This window comes from Arachis hypogaea, chromosome 13 (genome assembly GCF_003086295.3).
Source record: "Arachis hypogaea cultivar Tifrunner chromosome 13, arahy.Tifrunner.gnm2.J5K5, whole genome shotgun sequence".
NCBI classification, from domain to species: domain Eukaryota; kingdom Viridiplantae; phylum Streptophyta; class Magnoliopsida; order Fabales; family Fabaceae; genus Arachis; species Arachis hypogaea.
Window position 1 is genome coordinate 104,150,005 of NC_092048.1, and position 11,142 is coordinate 104,161,146.

The following is an 11,142-nucleotide window of genomic DNA, read 5'->3' on the forward strand; positions in this document are numbered from 1 at the left end:
GGGTCCTCATATATTAAAGGTGGTTGGTATTGATGAGAGTACTGAGGTGGTGTGGAGTATTGGTGTTGAAATTGTGGTGGCTCTAAGTGTGGTTCATAAGGTTATTCATGAGGTACATAATGTTGATGGTATGGTGGGTATAGGTTAGGCTCATATGGAGGTGTTTGGTGATAGTGTGATGTGGCTTATGACTAAGTTGATCATACTATTGAGGGTTTGATTGGTATTGGTATGCATCAAGAGGTGGATAGTAGCTATAAGAGTATGGAGGAGATTCTTGCCAAGAGGGTTGACTAGAAGCATATGGCTCCTCACTCAATTGATGCAACAATTCATGATGCATTCCATCATTGAGGTTCTCACTTCCTACAATATCATAACAACCAAACTCCAATCCAAAAGGGTGAGAATTCATAGAGCAAAGAGGAAATAAAAACAAAAGCTAAAAAAAAAGAAACTAAAACAAACTCCTAACAACTAACAAAATCAAGCAAACAACCAAAAAGAAACAAGATATCTACATATCAACATATTTACAATAGCCAACAAATAGTACACATTGCAACTCCCCGGCAAAGGCGCCAAAAACTTGATGATGAAAATTATTTTCCGATTTAGAATTAATCAAAATAAGAATCACTTCGTTAATAGCATAGTCCAAACCAACAATGAACTCTCACAATCAAAGATTAAATGAAAAGATGTCACAATCCAAAACAAATATAAACCGGTAGTTTTAAGTCCTGGGTTGTCTTTCTTAGGAGTTACAAATGAGGAGCTCAATTATTGGCTATGACAAGAGAAGCAAGTAATGTAAATAGCAAGAAGTAAATAAACATGCAAGGAATTAAATGAAAGCAATTAAATTCAAAGGCAATTAATCAAAAGGAATGGAAATTCAAGTGCTAGAAACCTCTTGGCAAGGATTGAGAGTCAAGGTTACCTATCCTAACCATTTACCACAAACATATGATGATTATGAAGAGTTAATCCTACTTAGTCAACCCTAACATCGAGGATAATTCAAATAGGCATAATTGATTTCAATCCATAAGTCCTAGTCAACTCTATTAATGGAAGACTTAGAGTTAGTGGAAACCAAATCAACGAACTACTCTAATATATTAATCAAGAATGGACATCAATGACTCAAGATCACCAAAGTCCTCAATTCCAAGCCAAGAGTGAGGAAAACTAAGCCAAGTATTTTTATCAAACAGTTGGTGTACATGAAAATAAAAGCATATTAAATTGCAATCAAAATAAAATCTAAAGCTACCAAGTACAAGAAAATAATAACAACAACTGAATTAAATCACAATAAACAAAGAAACATTAAATTATATTAATAGAAAATTAAGACTTACAAGAGTGTTCATAAAATAAAAAGTGACATAAATGCAAAATTAAGAAGAAAAACTAAGAGGATTAAGACAATAAAGCATGAAAACATAAATGAAACTACATTAAAAGAAGAATTAAAGAGTGAAATTAAAGAAAATTAAACTAAGAAAACCTAAATTCTAGAGAGAAGGGGGAGCTTTTCTCTCTAGAAAACTAAGACAAAAACATGGAAAAAATCTTAAAACTAATTGCTCCCCCCCTTTCCTTCTCTTGTATTAGGGTTGAAATAGCTTCAGAAATGAGTTGGATTGGGTTTTTGAGGCCCAAAATTCGCTGCCAGCAAATTGAATTAATGAGGTCACGCACTGGGACCTGTGCGTATGCACACTTTCTATTTTTCCACTTGTGTGTATGCACATAAAGATGTGCGCACGCACACTTGCTGACTCTCACTTGTGCATAAGCACGCATACTTGTGTGTGCGCACACTTGCTGAAAAGCTCCAAACTCCATTTCTTCATGGTTTCTCCAGTTTTGCATGCTTTTTCCTCACTTCTTCAATCCATATTAGCCTTGTAAACCTAAAAGCACTCAAAAAACACATCATGGCATCAAATGGAATTAAAGTAGATAAAATTTAGCAAATAAGGGCCTAAAAAGCATGTTTTCACTTTTGAGCAAAATTTATAGAGAGTTTACAAAACCAAGCTATTTCATTGAATAAATGCAGGGAAAGTTGATGAAATCCACCCAATTAGAGCAAATAAATACCATGAAATATGGATTCATCAATCTCCTCATATACCAATTTTGGAAAAGGTATCCGATCAAAGACACTAAGTATCTACTACATGGTAGTCAATGTAACCTCGGCCTACAATGCCCTAATAGGTCCGACTACCTTAAACTGACTTGTAGCTGTCGTCTCTACTCCTCACCTTTGCATGAAGTTTCCAACAGCAGAAGAAATTGCTACTGTAAAGGTAGGCCAAAAATTGACACGAAAACGAGAGCCTCAGTTTGAAAGGCAATCCAGGGGGAAAAGAGGTCAACAGCATTGAGCTAGGAGGGGTCCAAACTCGTGAAGAGTTGCGCCCCCCAACCTAAGGGCAAAATAGAAGAAGTACAAATCGGGAACCATCCTGACAAGACAACGAGTATAGGGGCAAACTTGGAAGGAAGCTTGAAGGAAAAGCTCATTGACCTATTAAGAGAAAACTCTGACCTCTTCGCTTAGAAGGCTTCTGACATGCCCGGCATAAATCCTGACCTGATGTCCCATCAACTTGCAGTATACCCAGGATTCCGACCTGTTCAGTAGAAACGTAGGAAGCTCAGACCAGATAGGACACAAGTCGTAGAAGAACAAGTACAAGCCTTACTGGAGGCAGGGTTTATAAGGGAGGTAAAATATCTACTATGGTTAGCTAACGTAGTATTGGTGAAAAAACAAAATGGAAAATGGAGAATGTGTGTTGTTTATACCGACCTCAATAAAGCCTGCCCTAAGGACCCTTATCCACTCCCTAGTATTGATGCTCTGGTCGACTCAGCATCAGGCTATAGGTACTTGTCCTTTATGGATGCTAACTCGGGATATAATCAAATCCCGATGTATAAGTCAGATTAGGAGAAGACCTAATTCATAACTCTAAAGGCTAACTATTGCTACGTAGTAATGCCTTTTGGATTAACGGACGCAGGGTCTACGTACCAACGATTAATGAATAAGGTGTTTTGCGCTCACATAGGAAAACTCAAAGAGGTATATGTGAACGATATGCTTGTCAAGACCCAAGAGGACACGATACCACTGTCTGACCTCTCTAAGGTATTCTCCACTATAAGAAAGCATGAGATGAGGTTACGTCTCTTAAAATACATCTTTGCAGTAGAAGCTGGGAAGTTCCTGGGGTTCATGTTAACCCAAAGAGGAATAGAAGTAAACCCAGATAAATACCAGGCTATACTCAACATGAAGAGCCCAACTTGTGTCAAACAGGTCAACAACTAAACGGAAGGATGGCCGCTCTATCCAGACTTTTAGCCAGATTAGCTCTGAAAACTTCCTCTTTACTCAATCCTAAGAAAAGGGAAGCAATTCGAATGGACTCCAGAATGAGAACAAGCCTTCCAAGACTTCAAAGCAGTCTTGGGGAAACCACCTGATGAGCGGATATTTTATACGCTTTTTGGGGATAATTTCATATAGTTTTGAGTATGTTTTAGTTAGTTTTTAGTTTATTTCCAGTAGTTTTTAGGAAAAACTCATGTTTCTGGACTTTACTATGAGTTGTGTGTTTTTCTGTAATTTCAGGTATTTTTCTGGCTGAAATTGAAGGAGCTAAGCAAAAATCTGATTCAGGCTGAAAAAGGATTGCTGATGCTGTTGGATTCTGACCTCCCTGCACTCAAAGTAGATTTTCTAGAGCTACAGACCTCTAAATGGCGTGCTTCCAATTGCGTTGGAAAGTAGACATCCAGGGCTTTCCAGCAATATATAATAGTCCATACTTTTCACAAGAATTGACGACGTAAACTGGCGTTCAACGCCAGCCTTCTGCCCAAATCTGGCGTCCAGCGCCAGAAAAGGATCAAAAACTGGAGTTGAACGCCCAAACTGGCACAAAAACTGGCGTTCAACTCCACAAATGGCATCTGCACGTGAATTGCTTAAAGTCTCAGCCCCAGCACACACCAAGTGGGCCCCAGCACACCAAGTGGGCCCCAGAAGTGGATCTCTGCATCATCCATCATAGTCCACTCATATTTTGTAACCCTAGGCTACTGGTTTAGTATTTAAACAACTTTTAGAGACTTATTTTGTATCTCATGACATTTTCAGATCTAAACTTTGTATTCTCTGACGGCATGAGTCTCTAAACCCCATTGTTGGGGGTGAGGAGCTCTGCTGTGTCTCAATGAATTAATGCAAGTATTTCTGTTTTCCATTCAAACACGCTTGTTCCTATCTAAGATGTTCATTCGCGCTTAACTGTGATGAAGGTAATGATCTGTGACATTCATCACCTTCCTCAACCCACGAACGTGTGCCTGACAACCACCTCCGTTCTATGTCCGATTGAATGAGTGTCTCTTAGATTCTTTAATCAGAATCTCCGTGGTATAAGCTAGAACTGATGGTGGCATTCATGAGAATCCGGAAAGTCTAAGCCTTGTCTGTGGCATTCCAAGTAGGATTCAAGGATTGAATGACTGTGACGAGCTTCAAACTCCTGAAGGCTGGGCATTAGTGACAGATGCAAAAGGATAGTAAATCCTATTCCAACCGGATCGAGAACCAACCGGTGATTAGCCGTGCTGTGACAGAGCGCGTGAGCGTAGTTTTCACTGGAAGGATGGAAGGTAGCCATTGACAACGGTGATCCACCAACACACAGCTTGCCATAGGAGGATGTGCGTGCGTGAATTAGAAGACAGAGGAAAGCAGAGATTCAGAAGACAAAGCATCTCCAAAACTCCAACATATTCTCCATTACTACACAACAAGTAACTTTTAATTTATGCTCTACTGGTTATTCATAATTCAACTGATAAACATAATTGACTTCCTGACTAAGATTTACAAGATAACCATAGATTGCTTCAAACCAACAATCTCTGTGGGATTCGACCCTTACTCACGTAAGGTATTACTTGGACGACCCAGTGCACTTGCTGGTCAGTGGTACGCGTTGTGAAAAGTGTGATTCGCAATTTGTGCTACCAAGTTTTTGGCGCCGTTGCCGGGGATTGTTCGTGTTTGAACAATTGACGGATTATTTTGTTGCTTAGATTAGGAAAAATTTTCTCTTTTTTGGTTTAGAGTCTTTTATTATTTATCCCTTGTTAAAACACTTTAAATTTATAGCTCAGTTATTTAGAACGTGGTGTTTATGTTCATGATAATTGGCTATCATATTTTTTTAAAAAAAAAAAACCTTTTTCAAAAATAATTTTTCTATTAAATCCTGTGCCAAACTTTAAGTTTGGTGTTTTCAAAAATAATCTTTCTTAAAATAAGGTCCCATAACTCATTTGGCTAGAACATTAATTTGATTGGGTTAGAATCTTTTATACTCTTTTCAAAACATTCTTTTTCAAAAACATTTTTTTCTATTAAATCTTGTGCCAAACTTTAAGTTTGGTGTTTTCTTGTTGATTTCCCTTTGATTTTCGAAAATTTTGTTTGGTTTTCAAAAAAATTTTAAGTTTGGTGTTCTTCCTTCATGTTCTTGTGTTCTTGTGAGTCTTCAAAGTGTTCTTGAGTTTTCCTTGTGTCTTGATCTTAAAATTTTTAAGTTTGGTGTTCCTTGGTGTTTTCCCTCCAAAATTTTCGAAAAACAAGGAGCATTAGATCTAAAAATTTTAAATCTAGTACTATCTTATTGTTTTTCTCTCTCCTCACTAAATTCAAAAATATCTTTTTAAAATATCTTTTCTAACTTCCTAACTTCTTATCTTTTCAAAATTTGTTTCAACTAACTAACTAACTTTTTGTTTGTTTCTTAACTTTTTCAAAACTACCTAACTAACTCTCTCTCTCCCTAATTTTCGAAAATAGCTTTCTTCTTTTCCAAAAATTTCTTTTTTTTTTTTAACTAATTAATTTTTATTTTTTTTTACGAAAAAAAAATTATTATTTCAAAATTCAAATTCTTTTTAGTTATTTTATTTTATTCTTATAAAATAAAATAAATAAAAAGATAAATCAGTCCAAGTTATATCCATAGAAATCCATCATGGACATAAGTGGAAATGAACAGTCCAGGAGGACTCTGGGGTCATATTCTAACCCCTCTACTGCTTCATATGGGAGTAGCATATGCATACCCTCCATTGGAGTTAGTAGCTTTGAGTTGAATCCTCAGCTCATTATCATGGTGCAGCAAAGTTGCCAGTATTCCGGTCTTCCACAAGAAGAACCTACAGAGTTTCTGGCACAATTTCTACAGATTGCTGACACAGTACATGATAAGGAAATAGATCAGGATGTCTACAGACTATTACTGTTTCCATTTGCTGTAAAAGATCAAGCTAAGAGGTGGTTAAATAACCAACCTAAGGCCAGCATAAGAACATGGAAACAGCTGACAGAAAAATTCCTGAATCAATATTTCCCTCCAAAAAGGATGACACAGCTAAGGCTGGACATCCAAGGCTTTAAACAAGGAGATAATGAATCTCTTTATGATGCCTGGGAGAGATACAGAGAGATGCTACGAAAATGCCCCTCTGAAATGTTTTCAGAGTGGGTTCAGTTAGACATCTTCTACTATGGGCTTGCAGAAGGAGCTCAGATGTCTTTAGATTACTCAGCTGGTGGATCTATCCATATGAGAAAGACAATCGAAGAGGCTCAAGAGCTCATTGATACAGTTGCCAGGAATCAGCATCTGTATCTAAGCAGCAACCCTTCCATGAATGAAGAGGTTAAAACAGTAACTGCTGAATTCAGTACTGTAAAACAAGCTGCTGAATTCAATCAGCAATTAGATTTTCTAACAAAGCAGCTAGCTGAATTCAAAGACAGGTTACAGGAGACAAGGATAGCTAATATACATATGGAAGAACAGTTTAAGCAAACAAAGCAGCAGCTATCAAAGCAAATAGCAGAAGAATGCCAAGCATTTCAATTAAGAAGTGGGAAAACATTAAATACCCCACCTCAAGGCATCAAAAATTCAAGAAATAAGCAACCCACCAAAGATTCCCCTGAGGACAGTAAGAGCCCAGGGAAAAATAATTCTGGCACTAAAATGCCAGAAAATGGGTGGAAGGCTGGCGCTGAACGCCCAGACCATGCCCAAAACTGGCGTTCAGCGCCAGAAACAAGGCAGGATTGGCGTTCAACGCCAGAAATGGGCAAGAATCTGGCGTTGAACGCCCAACAGGGGCACATTTCTGGCGTTCAGGCGCCAGGAACAGACAGTGAGCTGGCGTCTAACGTCACTCCAGCTTCTGACTCTGGCATTCAATTGCCAGTGAGGGATCAGACACACACAAGTGCTATTAACAACCCCTCTAAAAAGGCTTCTTTAACCACTAAGGTTGAGGAATATAAAGCCAAGATACCTTATCCTCAAAAACTCCGGAAAGAGGAGCAGGATAAGCAATTTGCTCGCTTTGCAGATTATCTAAGGACTCTTGAAATAAAGATTCCTTTTGCAGAGGCAATTGAGCAAATACCTGCTTATGCCAAGTTCATGAAAGAGATCTTGAGTCATAAAAAGGAGTGGAGAGAAACAGAAAGAGTTCTCCTCACTGAAGAATGCAGTGCAGTCATTCTGAAAAGCTTTCCTGAAAAGCTTAAAGACCCTGGGAGTTTTCTGATACCATGCATATTGGAAGGTGATTGCACCAAGAAAGCCTTATGCGATCTTGGGGCAAGCATCAACCTAATACCTGCATCCACTATCAGGAAGCTTGGCTTAACTGAAGAAGTTAAACCAACCCGGATATGTCTCCAACTTGCTGATGGTTCCACTAAATACCCATCAGGCGTGATTGAGGACATGATTGTCAGAGTTGGGCCATTCGCCTTTCCCACTGACTTTGTTGTGCTGGAAATGGAGGAGCACAAGAGTGCTACTCTCATTCTAGGAAGACCCTTCCTAGCAACTGGATGATCCCTCATTGACGTCCAGCAGGGGGAAATAACCCTGAGAGTCAACGATGACGAGTTCAAATTGAACGCTGTCAAAGCCATGCAGCATCCAGACACATCAACAGACTGCATGAAAGTTGACCTTATTGACTCTTTGGTAGAAGAGATCAACATGGCTGAGAGTCTCGAATCAGAGTTGGAAAACATCTTTAAAGATGTTCAGCCTGATTTGGAGGATTCAGGGGACATGAAAGAGCCTCTGAACTTTCTTCTGAAAGAGGAAAAACCTCCTAAACCAGAGCTCAAGCCACTGCCACCATCCTTGAAATATGCATTTCTAGGAGAAGGTGACACTTTTCCAGTGATCATAAGCTCTGCCTTAAATTCACAGGAAGAGGAAGCACTTATTCAAGTGCTAAGGACACACAAGACAGCTCTTGGGTGGTCCATAGGTGATCTTAAGGGCATAAGCCCAGCTAGATGCATGCACAAAATCCTATTGGAGGATAATGCCAAACTAGTGGTTCAACCACAGAGGCGGCTAAATCCAGCCATGAAGGAAGTGGTGCAGAAAGAGGTCACCAAATTACTAGAGGCTGGGATTATTTATCCCATTTCTGATAGCCCCTGGGTGAGCCCTGTTCAAGTCGTCCCAAAAAAGGGAGGCATGACAGTGATTCATAATGAAAAAAATGAACTGGTTCCTACAAGAACAGTTACAGGGTGGCGCATGTGTATTGACTACAGAAGGCTCAATACAGCCACCAGAAAGGATCATTTTCCTTTACCATTCATAGACCAGATGCTAGAGAGACTAGCAGGTCATGATTATTACTACTTTTTGGATGGCTACTCAGGCTATAACCAGATTGCAGTAGACCCCCAGGATCAAGAGAAAACAGCATTCACATGTCCATCCGGAGTGTTTGCTTATAGAAGGATGCCCTTTGGGCTATGCAATGCACCTGCAACCTTCCAGAGATGCATGCTCTCTATTTTCTCTGATATGGTAGAAAAATTTCTGGAAGTCTTCATGGATGACTTCTCAGTATATGGAGACTCATTCAGCTCCTGTCTTGATCACCTGAAACTTGTTCTGAAAAGATGCCAAGAAACCAACCTAGTTTTAAACTGGGAAAAGTGTCACTTCATGGTGACTGAAGGAATTGTTCTTGGGCATAAAATCTCAAACAAGGGAATAGAGGTGGATCAAGCAAAAATAGAGGTAATTGAAAAATTACCACCACCTGCCAATGTTAAGGCAATCAGAAGCTTTCTGGGGCATGCAGGATTCTATAGGAAGTTTATAAAGGATTTTTCAAAAATCGCAAAACCTCTAAGCAATCTGCTAGCTGCTGACACGCCATTTGTGTTTGACACAGCATGCCTGCAGGCGTTTGAAATGCTGAAAGCTAAGCTGGTCACAGCACCAGTCATTTCTGCACCAGACTGGACATTGCCATTTGAGTTAATGTGTGATGCCAGTGATCATGCCATTGGTGCAGTATTGGGACAGAGGCATGACAAGCTTCTGCATGTCATTTATTATGCTAGTCGCGTTCTAAATGATGCCCAGAAAAATTACACAACCACAGAAAAAGAACTACTTGCAGTGGTTTACGCCATTGATAAGTTCAGATCATACTTAGTAGGATCAAAAGTGATTGTGTATACTGACCATGCTGCTCTTAAATATCTACTCACAAAGCAGGATTCAAAACCCAGGCTCATCAGATGGGTATTGCTTCTGCAAGAGTTTGATATAGAAATAAGAGACAGAAAAGGGACAGAGAACCAAGTGGCTGATCATCTGTCCCGGATAGAGCCAGTGGAAGGGACGTCCCTCCCCTTCCTTGAGATCTCTGAGACGTTCCCTGATGAGCATCTATTTGCCATTCAGGAAGCACCATGGTTTGCCGATATTGCAAACTATAAAGCTGCAAGGTTCATACCCAAGGAGTACAATAGAATACAAAAAAAGAAACTAATTACTGATGCAAAGTACTACTTGTGGGATGAGCCCTATCTCTTTAAGAGATGTGCAGACGGAATTATCCGTAGGTGTGTCCCCAGAGAGGAAGCACAGAGAATCCTATGGCATTGCCATGGATCTCAATATGGAGGCCATTTCGGAGGTGAGCGAACAGCCACCAAGGTCCTCCAATGTGGCTTCTATTGGCCCACACTCTATAAAGATTCCCGAGAGTTTGTACGTAATTGTGACAGTTGCCAAAGAGCTGGTAATCTGCCTCATGGTTACGCCATGCCTCAACAAGGAATCTTGGAAATAGAGTTGTTTGATGTATGGGGAATTGACTTCATGGGACCTTTCCCACCATCATACTCAAACACTTATATTCTGGTGGCAGTTGACTATGTATCAAAATGGGTTGAGGCTATCGCCACACCCTCCAATGATACTAAAACAGTGCTGAAATTCCTCCAGAAACATATCTTTAGCAGGTTTGGTGTCCCTAGAGTGTTAATCAGCGATGGGGGCACTCACTTCTGCAATAAACAGCTTTACTCTGCCATGGTTCGGTATGGAATTCGCCACAAAGTGGCCACTCCATATCATCCACAAACCAACGGGCAAGCTGAAGTCTCTAACAGAGAATTAAAGAGAATCCTGGAACGGACAGTAAATACCCGTAGAAAGGATTGGGCAAGGAGCTTGGATGATGCTCTGTGGGCTTACAGAACAGCATTCAAGACCCCTATAGGGACCTCTCCATACCAACTCGTGTATGGTAAGGCATGCCACTTGCCCGTGGAACTGGAACATAAGGCCTATTGGGCAACCAGATTCCTAAACTTAGATGCCAAATTAGCAGGAGAAAAACGATTGCTCCAGCTAAATGAGCTAGAGGAATTCAGATTCACAGCTTTCGAAAATGCCAAGCTTTATAAAGAAAAATAAAAAAAATGGCATGACAGAAAGCTGTCATCTAGAATCTTTGAACCAGGACAGAAGGTCCTGTTGTTTAACTCTAGACTCAGGCTATTCCCCGGGAAACTGAAATCCCGGTGGAGGGGACCATACGTGATTACAAGTGTGTCACCATATGGTTATGTGGAGCTTCAAGATATTGATTCTGATAAGAAGTTCATTGTCAATGGACAGAGAATCAAGCATTATCTTGAAGGCAACACTGAGCAAGAATGCTCAAGGCTGAAGCTAGATTAAAAGC